The following is an 18700-nucleotide window of genomic DNA, read 5'->3' as shown; positions in this document are numbered from 1 at the left end:
CTCACAGCACTTGAAATAATATAACTAATTTTTGCTATAAAGATCTACTTAGGTGTTTTCCTCCTATTTTCCTCTTAGGAGTAATTTCCCCTATTGTTTATGGGCCACATGATCACACCAACTAATATATACCAGGCTGAGCAAGATTAGCCTCTCTTTTGGGCCATTGATTGTCTGGCTCATATCTTCCCAGTTGGGTAGCAGGGAAGTGGGGGAAGCTGCATGCTTAAAGATCTTTCAGGATCTGCAGGAGGGGATTAAGTAGGGATATATACACCCGACCTTAAAGCAGTGGGGTGAAGAATTAAAATTCAAATTGTATGTGTACATAAAAATTTCTAACTATTCCTTGAAATGCAAAGTTAACTAATTTAAAAATAGAAATGTTTCCTCTCTCTTACTGTTGAGGACTGCATAGGAGTAAATTTTCCTACTAAGTCCTTCATGTACTTTCTCTCTCTCTTTTTTTTCTGGAGCTACATCAGGTATTAGAAATTAGAGGATTCATTACAGACTAAAGAGAAGGCTTAAAGATATTAGTTACTCTTGTGAAATATGAAGAAAAAACTTGTTAGGAAATGGAATTTCTGGTAAAATAACCCAGTGTTAGCTCTATCCTCCACTGTTATGAGCCAGTAACTAACATATATATTGGTTTCACAGATTCAGTGAACTTTCTAGAATGGATTTCTAAGATGAGAGTTAATGGAAAGACATTTTTCCCTGGTTTTTTTTTTTTTTTTCCCCCTAGTACTTGACCATTTTATTTGGCTGAATGTCAACAATAGTTACAGCTAGCTAAACTTAGATGGTCCTTTTATCACATATAACTTTAATCCTCAAAGTGTGATTTTTGGACTACTAACATCAGCACAGAAACCTCAGCATTACCTCAGAACCTGTTAAGAAATGCCAGTTCTTGGGCTTTATCCAAGACCTACTGAATCAGAAGCTCTGGGGGTGTGGCTTAGCAATCTATGAATTCTCCTCCAGGTGATTCTGATACCTGTTAAAGTTTGAGAACCACCACTCCGCATGATGCGTGTGGGCCATGGAATGTCATTTGTCATGAAGTGAACGTATCCACTTTGCTAGTACACTGTAAGCCATGTTCTATTTGGGTGAAACATTGCTTTGGAGAGCACCGTATTTCCTTTAATTTCCCTCTGTAGCAGAAAATAAATGTGTTAATTTCCAATTGATTTCCAGGCAGTAATTATTATGAGATTGACATAAATATTTTCTAAATATTACACAGATATCTAAAATTCTGATTAAAACATGTGTCTTTATCTATAAACTGCTATTTAAAAAGAAATCCCATAGTACAAATTTTGACCAACATACTATCTTCCAGATGTTTTGAGCACCCTTTGGGATGTAGTTCATTTCAAGGTCTGTATAGTAGAAACAGATCGCACATTTATAGAGCCAATGACTAACTGAATTCTCTCAAAAATGGTGTGAGGCTTGTATGTTTGAGTGTGCTCTGTGTTCTGCTATTTTGGCAATGAGATATCAACAATGACACTCTCATAGCAGTAGAACCATGCTTTCACCATATGGGTTATACAGCTTAGGACTGTTGGCTACATTTAAAAGCTACAGTTTAAGAAGATAATAAATGAGGTCAACTTGAACAGGCCATAGACCACGTCATAGATTAAATATTTTCCTTCAGCTTGACTGGCACCTTATTTAGGAATCATACCAAAAAAAAGCCATTTAGTCACAGTACTTCACTATTAAAAGTGTTCACAGAATTTAAATACTGCCAATGTGCCAACCAAAATTTGATTTATAAACATAAAGTTAAGGTTGTTAGCTTCATAGTCTATAGTCAATAAAAGTCTTTATTACTTCTAAGTATGTTTGATTTGAAACTTTATTTTTTATTAGTTTTATATGTTGACTCTCCTTAAAGAAGTCAAGGAACTATAGAAAGATCACTCAAACGGTATTTGTTGTAATACTAATAACTCTCCAGGAGCAGGAAGTGGGAGGTCTAAGATGGGTAAACAGAAAAAGGTGAAGAGGTGGGAGGTGAAGTGGATCAGGATGATTTTGGCTGGTGATAGACAAATCTAGACACACTCTGTTCCAGGTCTGGTGCAGTGGAAAACTATGTAATCTAGTTGGAGCTTGAGGATGCATTCAGCATGGATTGATAACGCTAATGAACATCTGGTCATTCTGAAGACAATTGGCCAGTAACCAGTTATTTGGTTATTAAGTGGAACTTGATTTTTTTTTGGAAGACTAAATCTAACCTAGTTATTAAATAAAAAGTATCATACAATGATCACTTTGTTTAAAACCCCCAAATTAGTCAATTTTGGAAAGGATTTTTCTTGCAAGAAAAGCCACTGATGTTAGCATCATGAGGAGGGAAAACCTAATTCTCATTTCCAGATAGCTCATCTTTTCTATTCTGCCTGACCCTCAGCTGAAGGAGATCCTTTCAGTCACTGGCAAGGAGAATCCCTCAAGCTTATTTGATATACTCTCTCTATGAAAGTTGTAGTTAAAAGCAGGACCAGCACTAAACAGGTCAAAGTAACTTGCATTGAGCAAAGTTATTAATTAACTGTTGTTGATTTTCAGTTGAACTGAAGTTTCATTTGGGGGAACCTATTTTCATAGAGATCCTTTAATATCTGGAAGATGATGTCTCTCTGGGTATTTAGAAATCAACTGAGAACTGTTCTGTTCATATAATTGCTTGAGCCAGGCAGCACACTCTTCCATGTGATATTAGAATCAGCCTATGGTCAGCAGGGGAGGTTGGTGATTCCACAAACAGCACTGTGTTGACAGAGTCTGCTGAGAAGTGGATTAGTTACTACAGGTTAATTTTATTATGGAAAGTTTACTGGGATTGATTTCACCTTGAAAGAACTTCCTTCTAGGAATAAATAGATCTCCAGAAAGAGGGAATTCATCAATTATTACATCAAAGTGACCATCTGAAACTTACCATTTTTAGGTACAGAATATCTGGCTCATTTACTTAGGAGATATGCTTATTTGCAGCAATGTATTGCTGGCATCCAAAGAGTTAATTATTTTAAATAGAGACCAACATGAACTAGCTTATATAAATGGAAAGCATTATTATAATGTTAACTGGGAGACTTCCCAGACTCCAAGTGTGGGAATGCAGGTGAACCTCAGAAAGGATTTAGAAACCTCCCAGAGCTTTTTCTCTCAATCTTTGTTTAGCTTCCTTTGTGTACGTTTTACTCTTAACTTTTGGAAAACTAATATTCCCTGTTTCTTAGTTCATATGATTAAATATTATTTTCCCTAGTTCATCAATTTACATATTACAAATCTAGAGTCTAAATTAATGTCTCTTAGTTCCAATTACACATTCTCAGGACACACAGCATGATAGATCCAGGTTAGATAAGGTGTTTACTTCTCATCCATTCAGTTCTGGCAGGGGAGCCACTGTGGCTGTGTGAAGTTTGGGTGGGAGGCATTTCTCAGAGCAGAGACTCCAGGAAGGCTCGTCAAGATGTATGTATTACAAGGAATGAGAATAATATAGCAATCAGGAATTGGCAAAACAAAAGCAAACAACAATAACAACACCTCTTCTATAAAATTTTGCTATACGATGATTACAATAAAAATAACAGTTGGTATGTTCTTTGCAATTATTACAGTGTAGTAGATAATGAAGATGTCTGGTCATTTAAATATGAATTCTTTCTCATTGAGCTATATTAATTTAGCTCTTATTAATATCATGTTGCAGAGTACTAGAATTAAATCTAACAGTGCCATGTATAATGACAAAGTAATGTGAAATGGAATCTAGGTTCAGATAAAATATGAATCATCTCTCTACAGATCACTACTGTGACCTTATTTCTAATTCAGAGTTTGTTTACATGATATAACATGTAAAAGTACTTCAATTATTAGAAACTATATAAAATCATTTAAATATACTATATTTTATATTTTAATAGAAATTATAAATAGTTTTATAAAAAAGCTCAGCTTTGATAAGCACTGAACAACTGGAAATAAATTAAGGCATATCATAAAGACACATTTAAAAAGTAAACTATACCTCAGTAAAGCTGAGAAAAACAATGAAAAGTAAATTAATAAAAAATATATATAAGAATTTATAGTTCTGGAATCAAAATACTGCTGGGAGAATTTAGAAAATGCTGGAATTTCAATAATGAAAACTTGAACATTATATTATTTATCATTGCATTACTGGTACTTAGCCTAGAACTAACATGTAGAAGACACTTAATAAAGTTTGTCAAACAAATAAATGAAGTTAAAAAATACTCCTGATAATGATGATGATAGCAAGATGGCAGAATAGGAAGCCTAGGCCTTGTTTCCCAACAGAGACACTGACTTAACAAAAATATATGGTCCAAAAAGCCTTTATGAGAACTCCAGAAACTAGTTAAGAAATTGTTACACCCCAGGCAAACTCAAAGCCAAGAATAGCCATATTGAAATGAGTAAGAAAAGCTATTTCATTTCACCCGCTGTATCCCTTCCCCCAAGCCAACACAGTTTAGTGTGATCCAGAATAAACAACCAACTCACAGCTTCTCCTTTAGGGAAAGAAAAGAGTGGAATATACCTCCAAAATTCTGACTTTTTGGATAGTGTTCCAAGGGACTGATATCTGTTTCACCTGACTCCCAGCATTGATGAAACTGGAATATTTGAATGCCTGGGGGGCTACTGAGAAAAAAAGAAAGCTGTGTTGTTGCAGTGACAGAGAAATTGCATTACTGCAGATAGACACCAGAAGGAGCAAGAGATCACAAACTCCTGAAAGAGAAACCTGTAAACCTCTCTAATTGGAAAATTACATGTATAACCCTAAGAAGATGCATCCCCGGAAAAGGTCTGAGAGGCCCACAGAATCTTTAGACAGGCTGATTGGTGGAGGTTTTCTCCTGTAGGAAGCCAGTTCATAAATATTGAGAGAGGTGGTTGTTTATCAGGGAAACATGACCCAATCAAAATATCAAAATAAATCTCCAGAAACTGAGCCTAAAGAAATGGAGACCTATGAATTACCTGGCAAAGAATTCAAAATCATCTTCTTAAAGAAACTCAGTGTGCTACAAGAGAGCACAAATAAGCAAATATTAGGAAAGTGATTCATGAACCAAATAAAAATATCAACAAAGAGAAACAAAATAGCACCAAACAAATTCTGGAGTTGAAGAATACAATAAGTGAATTGAAAAATTTCCTGAAGGGGTTTTACGGTAGACTTGATCAAGCAGAAGAAAGAATTAGCAAACTCAAAGACAGGTCATTTGAAATTATTGAGTCAAAGGAACAAAAGGAAAAAGAATAAAGAATGGTGAAGAAAGCCTAAGGGACTTATGGGACACCATCAAGGGGAGCAAAATACACATTATAGAAGTTGCAGAAGAAGAGAGAGAGAAAAGAGCAGACAACGCGTTTAAAGAAATTATGGCTGCAAACTTCCCAAATCTGGGGAAGGAAATGGACATCCAGATCCATGAAGCTAAAAATATTCCAAACAGGAATTTAAAGAAATCTACACTGACATAATATAATCACATTGTTAAAAGTCAAAAACAGAGAATTTTGAAGCAACAAGAAAAAGTGACTTGTTACATACAAGGGAACTCCCATAAAACAATCAGCAGATTTCTCAGCAGAAACATGCAAGCCAGAAGGGAGTGGAATGATATGTTTGAACTGTTGAAAGAAAAATTGCCAACTAAGAATATTATGTCAAGCAAAACTGTCTTTAAAATTGAAGGAGAAATAAAGACCTTCCCAGATAAACTCCCTCAGTGTTTGTTTATCACCACAAAACTTGCTTTACAAGAAATGCTAAAGGGAGTCCTTCAAGTTGAAACTAAAGGATGCAACACGGGAACACAAAAGCATATGAAAATACATAGCTCCCTGGTGAAGATAGATATATAGACAAATACAGACAAATACAGAATCTGGCAATACTGTAACAGTGGTGCTTATATCACTTTTAATTCTGATCTAGAATTTAAAAGATAAAAGCATAAACAATACTATAACTGTAAAACCATTAATGGACACAAAATATAAAAAGATGTAATTTGTGAAATTGATAATATAAAAGGAAGATGTAAAGAAGAGTCTCTGTATGAAATTGAAGTTACACTGTTATCAGTTTAAAATAGATTCCTATAAGATGTTTTGTATAATCTCCATGGTAACCACAAAAAATATCTATAGAAGATACACAAAAGAAGATGAGAAAGAAATCAAAGCACTTTACTACAACAAAAACAAAAATCAATGAAACACAAAAGAAGTCAGCAAGAGAGGAAAAGAGGGAGAAAATAACTAGAAGACATTCAGAAAATAACAAAATGGCAATTAGTAAGTCCTACCCTATCAGTAATTACTTTAAATATAAATGGATTAAAGTCCCCAGTCAAAAGACTGAGTTTAGTGACTGAATAGATAAAAATCAAAACCAAACTCTATGTTGTATATAGTTTATTATTTGTCTAACTTTATTTAAAAAAATTTAACAGCTTTATTGAGATATAATTCATGTACATACAATTAACCAATTTAAAGTGTACAATTCAATGGTTTGGAGTATATTACATCACTAAGTTTTTGAAATTAAAAATATTTTTATTGAATAAATTTGATGTGTAACTTGTGTAAGTTTAAGATGTACAGTGTGGTTACTTTGATCTTATTTTGTAATATGCCAGTATAGCAATATTTATCATATTACATTACATAACTATAGTGCAGTATTATTGTCTATATTCATTATACTGTGCATTAGAGCTCTATGGTTTATTTACTACTTGTTACAAGTTTGTACCCTTAAAAACCATCACTCTTCTCTCCCCTCTCCCCATCCCCCAGTAACCAGCATTTTACTCGATTTTAGAGGTTTAACATTTTTGGATTCCACATATAAGTGATATCATACAGTACTCATCTTTCTCTGTGTGAATTATCTCACTTAATATAAAGTGTTCAAGTCCACTCATGTTGTTGCAAAGGTAGGATAACTTTCACATGGCTGAATAATATTCCATGGTGTATATGTTTCACATCTTTGTACATTCATCCACTGATGGGCATTTAAGTTGTTTCCACATCTTGGCTATTGTGAATAATGCTGCAATAAACACGGGGGTGCCTATATCAGCTTGAAATCCTGTTTTCACTTCCTTTGCTTATATACCCAGAAGTGGAATTGCTGGATCATATGGTAGGTCTGTTTTTAATTTTTTTGAGGAATCTCCATGTTGTTTTCCACAGTGCTTGGACCAATTTACATTCTCACCAATAATGTATAAGTGTTCCCTTTTCACCACATCCTTGCCAGTACTTCTTGTCTCTTTTCTTGATGATAGACAGTCTAACAGGTATGAGGTCATATCTCATTGTGGTTTTGGTTTGCATTTCCCTGATGATTAGTGATGTTGATTAGTGATGTTGAGCATCTTTGTATCTTTCTGTTGACCATTTTGATGTCCTCTTTGGAGAAATGTCTATTTAGTTCTTCTCATATTTTAATTATATGTTTTGTTTTTGTTATTGAGTTGATTAAGTTCTTTATATATTTTGGATATTAACACCTTAAAAAATATGTGGTTCTCAAATTTTTTCTCCCATTCTGAAGGTGTTGTTTTTGGTGCTATTGTGAATGGGATGGCTTTATTTCTTTTTCAGATGCTTCATCATTAGTGTAAAGGAATGCAATAAATTTCTGTTTGTTGATTTTTGTATCCTGCCATATCACTAAAATTGTTGATTAATTCCAACAGTTTTTTGACTGATTCTTTGGGATTTTTTACATATAAGATCATATCACCAGCAAATAACAACAATTTTACTTCTTCCTTTCTGATTTGGATGCCTTTTATTTCTTTGTCTTGCTTAATTGCTCTGGCTAGGACTTCCAGTATAATGGAATGCTGGAATGTAGTGCTGAGGGTGGAATCCTTGCCTTGTTCCTGATCTTAGAGGAAATACTTTCTATTTCTTTAAATTGACTATAATATTAGCTGTGGGTTTGTTGTATATGGGCTTTATGATGTTGAGTTATGTTCCTTCTATACCCAGTCTGTTAAGGTTTGTTTGTTTTTTTTTTTTTTAAATCAGGCAAGGATGTTGTATTTTGTCAAATGGTTTTTATGTATCTATTGAGATAAAATCATGTGATTTTTACCTTTCACTTTATTGATGTTATGTATTACGTTTATTGATTTGTGTATTTTGAACCATCCTTGCATCCCAGGCATAAATTCCATTTAGTCACAATGTATAATTCTTTTAATGTGTTTTTTAATTTGACTGCTAATATTTTGCTGAGAATTTTTGCATATATATTCATCAGGAATATTGGTCTATAATTTTCTTATGGTATCCTTATCTGGTTTTGTTACCAAAATAATTCTGGCCTTATAGAATGAATTAGGAAGTGTTCCCTCCTCCCTGATAACTTGAAAGAGTTTGAGGAGAATTGGTGTTAAGTTTTCTTTAAATTTTTTGTAGAATTCTCCAGAGAAGCCATCTGGCCCTGGAGTTTTCTGTGTTGGGGGTTTCTTGATTACTAATTCATTTTCTTGTTATTGGTCTGCTCTGACTTTCTATTTCTTCTTGATTCAGGCTTGGTAGGTTGTGTTGGCCTAGAAATTTGTCCATTTCTTCTAGATTATGTAATTTGTTGATATGTAATTGTTTTGTTGATATGTAATTGTTCATAGTATGAACAATTACATATCAACAAATCTTATGATCCTATGTATTTCTATATTATCAGTTGTAATGTCTCATTTTTCCTTTCTAATTTTATTTATTTGAGCTTTTTTTTTCTTAGTCCAGCTAAAGGTTTGTCAATTTTATTTTTTTTAAGATCCAGCTGTTAGTTTTGTTGATCCTTTCTATGTTTCTCTGGTCTCTATTTTATTTATTTTATCTCCAATCCTTATTATTTCATTCCTTCTAACTTTGGGTTTAATTTTTTCCCCTAGATCCTGGACTTGTAAAGTTCTGTTATTTGAGTTCTTTAAAAATTTTAACATATGTGTTTATGCTTTAAACTTTTCTCTCAAAACTCCTTTTGCTGCATCCCACAGTATTTGATATGTTATTTTTTTAATGTTCGTTTTAAGATAATTTTTTATTTCCTTTTTGATTTCTTCTTGCTCAATGGTTGTTTAGAAGTGTCTTGTTTAGTTTTCACATGTTTGTGAATCTCTTTACTTTTCTCTTGTTGATTTCTAGTTTCATACCATTGTGGTCAGAAAAGATAGTTGGTATGATTTCAACCTTACATTTTCCAAAATTTGTTTTGTGGCCTATCATATGGTCTATCTTAAGAATGTTCCATGCACAGTTGGAAAGAATGTGTATTCTGCTGCTGTTAGATGGAATATTCTGTATATGTCTATTAAGTTAATTTGTCCTAAAGTGTGGTTCACTTGCAACATTTCCTTGTTGATTTTCTGTCTGGATGATCTAGCCATTGCTGATAGTGATGTATTGAATTCCCCTGCAATTGTTGTATTATTGTCTATTTCTCCCTTAAGATCTGTTATTAATTGCTTAATATAGAGAGACTCACTTTAGATATAAGGACACATAGTCTGAAAGTGAAAAGATAGAAAAAAATATTATGTGCAAATGGTGACAAAAAGAGAGCAAGAATGGCCATACATATATCAGACTAATAGATTTTAAGTCATGAACTGTTACAAGAGACAAAGAAGGACACTATATAATAATTAAAGGGTCAATTCACCAGCAAAGTATAATATTTATAAATATAGATGCACCTAATAGTAGAGCACACAAATATATGAAGTAGACATTGATAGAACTGAAGAAATAGATAGCAACCCAACAATAGGAGATTTCAATATCTAACTTTTAATTATGGATGGAAGAAACAGAAGATCAATAAGGAAACAGAAGACTTAAACAACAGTAAACCAATTGTCCCTAAGAGACATATACAGAAAACTCCACTTAACAGCAACACTCTTCTCAAGTATGCACAGAACATTCTGCAGGATAGATCACATATTAGGACAGAAAACAAGTCTCACCAAATTTAAGAAGATTTAAGTCACACAAAATATCTTTTCTGACCACAATGGAATGAAACTAGAATCAATAGTGAAAGAAAAATGGAAAGGGCACAAATATGGGAAAACTAAACAAAACATTCTTGATAAACTAATGAGTAAAACAGGAAAACACAAGGGAAATTAGGAAATGTTTTGAAACAAATGAAAATGGAAACACAACATACAAAAAGTTACAGGATGCAGCAAAAGAAGTACTAAGAGGGGAATTTATAGCAGTAAATGCCTACATTTAAAAAAATCACAAAGGAACATCTAACTTTAGACTTCAAGAAACTAAGAAAAGAACAACAAACTAAGCCCAGAGTTAGCAGAAAGAAGGAAATAATAAAGATTGGAGAAGAAATAAATGAAATAGAAAACAAAAAATGCACTAGAAAAAACATCAACAAAAGTAAGAGTTGTTTTTTTAATAAAAGATCAATAAATTGACAAACCTTTAGCTAGATAAGTAAGAAAAAAAGAAGGCTCAAATGACAAAAATCAGAAATCAAAGAGGAGTTACAACAATGCCACAGAGATACAAAAGATCATGAGACCAGTATGAACGTGTATATGCTAACACATGGGATAACCTAAAAGAAATGGATAAACATCTAGATGCATATATCCTACCAAGACTGAATCATGAAGAAATACAAAATCTGAACAGACCTATAACTAGAAAGGAGATTGAATCAGTAATCAAAAAAACCTCCTGATGAGGAAAAGCCCAGGACTCGATGGCTTCACTGATGTATTCTACCAAACATTTAAAGAAGAATTAACATAAGTATTTCTCAAATTACTCCAAAATATTTAAGAGGAGGGAACATTTTCAGTCTCTTTTCTATGAAGCCAGGATTACCCTGATACTGAAATCAGACAGAGATACTATAAGAAAAGAAAATTACAGGCCAATTTCCCTGATGAACATAGATGCAAAAATCCTCATTGAAACACTAGCTAGCCAAATTCAACAGCACATTAAAAGTATTATACACCATGACAAAATGTTTTTTTTTTTTTTCCTGGAATATAAGAATGATTCAACATATGAAGATAATCACTGTAATGCACCACATTGAACAATGAAGAACAAAACTACATGTTCATCTTAATTAATGAAGGACAAGTATCTGACAAAATTCAACATACTTTTAGAGTAAAAGCAATCAACAAACTAGGAACAGAAGAAATTGAACCAACATAATAATCATATATAAATAAAGCTTATATCTAACATTATACTCAATGGTTAAAAACTGATATCTGTTCCTCTAAAATCAAGAACAAGCCAAGGATGTCTACTCTCACCATTTATATTCAGTGTAGTACTGGAAGTCCATGCCAGAGCAATTAGGCAAGAAAAATAAATAAAAGTATCTACATTGTAAAGGAAGATGTAAGATTGCCATTATTTGCTGATGATATAGTCCTGTATATAGAAAATCCCAAAGAACTGGTAAAAAAGAAAAACTGTTGGAATTAATTAACAATTTCTGTAAAATGGAAGAATACAAAGTCAACATGCAAAAATCAGTTGTTTTTCATACAATAACAATGAACAGTCTGAAAAGAAAATTAAGAAAGCAACCCATTTACAATAACATCAAAAGCAATAAAATACTTAGTAATAAACTTAACCAAGAGGTGAAAAACGTATGTTTCAAAAATTGCAAAACATTGCTGAAAGAAATTACAGAAAATAATAAAAATAGACATCTAACCTATTTTCATGGAGTGGAAGACTTAATGTTTTTAAAATATCATACTACCCAAAGCCATCTACAGATTCAATATAATCTCTATCAAAATCCCAATGGCATTTTTTTTTTTACAGAAATGGAAAAATCCACCCTGAAATTCATATGGAATCTCAAGGGACCATGAGTAGACACAACAATTTTGACTAGAAAAAGCAAGCTGGAGACCTCACACATCCTGATTTCAATACTTACTACAAAGCTACAGTAATCAAAGCAGTATATTACTGGTATAAAGACAGACATATAGAGCAATGGATCACAAGAGAGAGCCCAGCAATAAACCTTCACATATTTAGTCTAATACTCTTAAAGTTACACAATGGAGAACAGATAGTCTCTTTTAAAAATGGTGTTGGGAAAACTGGATATCCACATGCAAAAAGATGAAGCTGGATCCACCTTATGCCATACGTAAAAATAACTCAAAGTGATTAAAGGCCTAAATGTAAGACCTGAAACTGTAAAATGCCTAGAAGAAAACATAAGGGAAAAGCTTCATGCTATTAGATTTTGCAGTGATTTCTTGGATATAACACCAAATGCACAGGCAACAAAGGCAAAAATTGACAAATAGGACTACATCAAATTTTAAAAATTCTACATAGCAAGTAACAATCAACAGTGAAAATGCAACCTACACAATGGGAGAAAAAACAAAAAATATATATGATAAAGGGTTAATATTCAAAATATTTAAACAACTCCTAAATCTCAAAAGAGCAACCAGATTTAAAAATGGTCAAAGGACCTGAATAGATATTTTCAAAATACATGTATATAAATGGTCAACTAGCATTTGAAAAGAGGCTCAATAAAACTAATAATCAGGGAAATGCAAATCAAATGTTAAATGTTACCATGCTAAAATGTTACCTCATATTTGTTAGGATGACCACTATGAAAAAAACATGTGATGGTGAGGATGTGGAGAAATTTGAACTCTTGTGCACTGTTGGTGGGAATGTAAAATGGTGCAGCCACCGTGTAAAACTGATGGAGTTTCCCAAAAAACTTAAAAATAGAATTACCATATGATCCAGCAAACCCTCTTCTGGGTATATGTCAAAAGAATAGAAGACAAGGTCTTGAAGAGATATTTACACACCTATGTTCATAGCATCATTATTCACAATAGCCAAGAGGTGGAAGCAAGCTAAATGTCCATTACAGGTGAATGGATAAAGAAAATATGATTATATGTGTGTGTATATATATATTTATACATATATATCTGTATATATATCAGCCTTAAAAAAGGAAATACTGTCATATGCTACAACAAAAATAAATCCTTGAGAACATTATGCTAAGTGAAATAAGCCAGTCACAAAAAGATAAAAACTGAATGATTACACTTATAGGAGGTACCCAAAGTAGTCAAATTCTTAGAAACAGAAAGTAGAATGACGGTTGCCAGGGCTTGAGGGGAGGGAATAAAGGGGGTTGTTCAGTGGATAGAGTGTTTCAGTTTGGCAAGACCAAAAACTTCTAGGGATCTGTTGCACAGTATACGTATAGTTATACTTAAAATTGTGAAGATGGCAAATTTTATGTTATGTATTTTTTACCACAATGAAAAAGTACCCATAAAAAAGGGAAGAAACACTGATGAAATTTTGTGAACAAGAATATTAAGTTGACAGCTTCTTTTTAAGTTGTGAATGTCATTATATCCTTTAAAAAAGTTTTTTGACCTAGGTATTGATTACACTTAATGAAATTTTAAGGAAGTATGTACTTAGATTCTTGTGGGATAAGCTATAGTTTGTAAATCTGTATGCATCAAATCAATATTCTGGTTCTGCTTTGTCTTATTGCCTCACATGAAGCTAGGTAACATATTTGCCTTAAGTTTGGATGTGGGGTTAGAATGCTCTGACTTAAAGTATAGACATAGAGAAACATTTTTCTGAGAGGCGACTGGGGCCCCTCCAAGGTCTTTCTACAGATGTGGACTTGTGATTTGTGAGGACTGACTCTGTGGATAGCAGCAGGATTTATTTAAAGTTGGTTAATAATTTTCTTGAGCAATGCTGGGGAGACTAGTTATTTCCCAGAATTTTTCAAATTTATGATTCAGAAAGGAAAATGTAACTCCTTTCTTTTCAATTTGTTTTTTAAGGTTGGAATTTCTTCTTTGAGAGATGCTATCATATTTTCTCTCTTTCAACAAATGTAAAGGAAAAAAAAATCTAATAAAAGACATCTCCAAGTTGGCAGAATTCATGTGGCAAGCCCCCTTTGATTTGTGCCACTGGTAATAATACTGTTCTTAGTTTCTTTTCTTGTCTGTGATTCATTCTTTTCAGTAAAGGCAGAGTGCTGGAGTAATTCTGAAGAGGAGGTAGAAAAGGAAAAAATGAAATGTGTGTATGACTGAAATGGATTTGAGTCAGTATTATTTTGGGCCTTGGCATTGTTCTTAGCCCATTTCATCAAGTAATGCAATCTATCAGAAAATAAAAATTTAGCACTGGTTCTGCCAAGAAGTACTATGACTGGGTATTTTTTCTGAGCTAATCTTTATAATCTCATAGCCTAATGTCAATTCTATTCAGTTTGCATGTTCATTAGAATTGTCTACTGTAGTTAACTTAATTCATAGTATCTTATTTAATTGTTTTGCATGTGCTATGGCCTCAGAAGATGTATTTTTATGTCTCCAAGGCTGAGATATATCTGCTTATTAAAAATTTTACTTTTTTTGGTAGCCCTGTGAGGACTGAGGCCATAACTGTCTTGTTTGCAGTTATCTCTCCAGAAGTAGCACCATGTCTGGAACACAGCCTATGTTCAGTAACAACTACTTTAAAGAAATAAGTGAATGAATCATAGGTGAATCTGGAGAGTGTTCCTTCTTTCTACTCTGCTTAAGACTTTTAGATAAGGAATATAAATCTAACAAACCCTGTGGGAAGCTGGTAACCAAACAGCAACTTAAATTTCAAAAGTTTGTATCAAAATATTTGTGAATGAGAGTGAGTCTCTTTATGGCCAATTGTTATTTCACTTACCAAACAAAGATGTAGAAAAGCTCACTTGAATGCCAGCCCAAGGTCTGAGGGGGGCAGCCGGAGGCTAAATGCAGAGAGCTGATTTTGGAATGCTTCATAGAGAATGGGTACTACAAACTTATTACAGAGTGCAAGTCATAAAGACAATAGGAGAAACAATATGCACTGCTTGCTGGCAATGGTAAAAGATCTGTTTACTCTTGCTAGTTTCTTCTAAGTTTCATCTGTAGCAGCTCTAGTTTCTTTCTACCAAAGAGCCATGAGGAAGGTGAATACAGGTAATGTCAACCGTGATCCCTCAAATGGCAAGCATTAGTGGTCCTAGAACACCAAGTATGGATTGTTTGTTAGTTTAAGCAAATTCAATGTAAATTATTCATTGTGTTCATCACCTTTCAAAACAGAAAGCCAGTCTCATCTAATAGGTCTAATAGGTCCAACATTGCCCAAAGAAGAAATAGTGCTCCTTACCTATTGACCATTCAACTAGAAGGTGCCATGTGCAAGACACAAAGAATTCTTAGAAACACATTTTCCGCTTTGAAAAAGTTTAGAATCTAGTAATATGACAAGGTTATATGCATAGAAATATAACAGTAAGGTGAAGGGATCAACACTAAACTGAGATAGTAGATAGGCTTGAGTTGTCCTGAAGTCCAAAGTCGGGGATCCGTGAGGTCAGGAAAGGCTTTAGAAAGGAGGAAGAGCTAGTGGTGTTCCATTAAATGTGGATAATTACGTCTGTAACTAGAGAAGATTTTGTCGGAAAAAAACTCTCCCTTGCTTCAATCATTCTTCCACCGGTAAATAAAACCAATCCATGCCCAAATCATAATACATATAATATCTTGTGAGAACCTTTAAAATGAAAATATATTTATTTGTGAGACTATTTCATATTCATGGTATATAAAACCAAAAAGTTACCAAAACTGCATGCAGTTTGTTTTCTTGGCTAAAGTATATCTTTTTCCTCCCAAAGCCATGTACAGTATTGCATATTCTAGTCAGTTTTCTGGAATATGCAGTGTATGCCTTAATCTGTGATCTTCTGCCCTGGAATTGTTCACTAGAATTTTTATCATAATTACGCTTGTAAAGTTCCGCTTTTTATCACACTCATTAGCAGCATGTAGCTACCTCATTTTATTGAGTTAAAATAATTTTGTTATGCATCATTTTTGATAGAAAAATACTTTATATCAAATATAGAAAGCAAATGGTTCAAGATCCTACTTTAATTATAATATTTTACTTTTAGGGAATAGAAACATGCTTCAGTTACAAATTAATGTTAATAATTTATTGAGGAACAGTTATAGGAAGTAGGCTAGGGCAATAGGAGTTAATAAATACACATCCAATGCCACTGCCCCAAAGCCTAAATTTGTCAAGAGAAGTAACCAGGACCTTTCTGCTGAGTTATCACAACTGAATTGTGTAGAGTTAAGAGTCCAGTCCAGAGACAGAACAACAAACACAGTCATCTGAGTAGGGGTCACACAGGTATCAGCACTGCGGTGAGCAGATCAGTCAGCAACAAGAGAGGCCATGGTCATGAGGGGAGGAGGAAGCCATAGGTCAAAGCCACGGAGTGGAAGAGGGAATTGGGGCCAGAAGGAAGCCTTTACCACCTGATGGTACTTTCTGGTTTCTTCTTTTCCATCATAGTTGCAACACAGGTGATTCTGAGGTCTCAGGCACCTTTCAAGGGTATGTATCAAGTTTTAATATTTTAAACATTCATTCCAAGGCACTAACTCAAATAAACCCTCCGTGTTTAACTTATTATTAGTTATGGGGTGAAAAATAAGTGACAATGAAAGAAAAATAGGCCTTTTGCTAGCCCATAGTGTATCTTTATGAGGGTTAGAAATAAGTGCCCCTTCCACCTAGACTGGTGAACAAAGTGTATTAGTCAAGATTTTCCAAAGAAACAGGACTATTGGGATATATATACAGAGAGAGATTTACTTTAAGGAACTGGCTCACACAGTTGTAGAGGCCCGGTGGGACCAGAATCTGATGTGTCTGGCTGGTGGGCTGGAGACTCGGGGAAGTAGTGCTGTTCAAGTCCAAAGTGACTCTGCTGGCAGAGTTACTTCTCTGGGTGGTCAATCTTTGTTCTGTTAAGGTCCCAACTAATTGGATGAGGCCCAGCCACATGATGGAGGGTAATCTGCTTTACTCAAAATCCACGGATTCAAATATTAATCTTATCCAAGCAAACACCTTCACAGAAATATCCAGAACGATGTTTGACCAAATATAGAGGCACCAAGGCTTAGCCAGCTTGATGCGTAAAATGAACCATTACACAGAGCACAGGCTGGATTTCAGCTCACCTTCTCCCCTTTTGTCAGGTGCCCACGTATAGAGAAAATAGCACAAGTCTCCACGGTGGGCTGGGTTTTGGTAGCACTGTTTCAGGCCATATGGCAGTAGGGGTGGGGACCACCACAGCTGGCTCATTTTGTAACTAGTAGACTAATTAGTGGTCAGAGGGCTCTGCAACTGGCCATGACCAACTTCCCCTTCCAGAGAGGAGGAACTGGGAGGAACTGGACTTTTATAAATGTGACTGGTTCACACAAACAGAATAGACAATGGCTGGTTACAGGGTGCTTATAAAGCTGAAATTGAATTCTGGTTCTGCCACTAACTTGCTATGGGATGTTGGGTAAATCACTTTACTTTTCTGGGTCTGGGTTTTCTTCTTTGAAAAACCACAGGTTTATAATTCAAAAAGTCCCATTTCTGACATGATGCATCAGACATATTGGCTTTAACATAATCGGTTTTTGTCCTTAACTAACATCGCTAATGACTAGGAAATGATTCTTTTATTGAAATTAGATATAAGCAAAAGCCTGTTTTCTCAGCTGATTTCTAAACCATTTGATGCTCGTCTTTATTTAAAGGAGAACTTACACAGTAAAACTATCAGCAATGAATGTGAAAAATTTGGAAGAAAAATCCATTTTCAGGTGAAGAAGCAATTTCATAAAGTAATTTTATCAAATGCAAAAAGCTTGAATGAGGTTCATCTGCTTGACAAAAAGTGTAATATTCACTTCGCTTCCTAGTTAGATCAGTATCAATTAACTTTTAAGGTTTGGTTCCACAAATTCAAAGGATCAATGAAATAAACTTTAAATTTTTAACATACAATCTATTTGAAGTCACTTCAGAACATAAAGAGTAATCAGGAAGAGAGATGTTATTTACTTTTCCCTCATTTGCACTTCTCTTTGGGAAACCTTCTCATATATTGGGATTCTCCTTGGACCGTTGATACATCTTGATGGATCCTCTTACATTTCCTTCTCAAGTTGCTTAAAATTTTTCACAGAAAATACCTATTCATACTCCTGATAGTCAGGTTAGATAAACAAGACAAGTATACCCTTTTTTTTTTTTTTTTTTTAAGATTTTTTTTTTTTTTTTAATATTATTTATTTATTTATTTATATTTTTGGCTGTGTTGGGTCTTCGTTTCTGTGCGAGGGCTTTCTCTAGTTGTGGCAAGCGGGGGCCACTCTTCATCGCGGTGCGCGGGCCTCTCACTGTCGCAGCCTCTCTTGTTGCGGAGCACAGGCTCCAGACGCGCAGGCTCAGTAGTTGTGGCTCACGGGCCTAGTTGCTCCGCGGCATGTGGGATCTTCCCAGACCAGGGCTCGAACCCGTGTCCTCTGCATTGGCAGGCAGATTCTCAACCACTGCGCCACCAGGGAAGCCCCAAGTATACCCTTTTATGCAACCTCACCTTACCAGAATATGCTGTAACATGCTATACACA

Source organism: Balaenoptera musculus, chromosome 4 (genome assembly GCF_009873245.2).
Source record: "Balaenoptera musculus isolate JJ_BM4_2016_0621 chromosome 4, mBalMus1.pri.v3, whole genome shotgun sequence".
Classification (NCBI taxonomy): domain Eukaryota; kingdom Metazoa; phylum Chordata; class Mammalia; order Artiodactyla; family Balaenopteridae; genus Balaenoptera; species Balaenoptera musculus.
The sequence above is the reverse complement of the archived record's forward strand: the minus strand, read 5'-3'. Positions refer to the sequence as shown.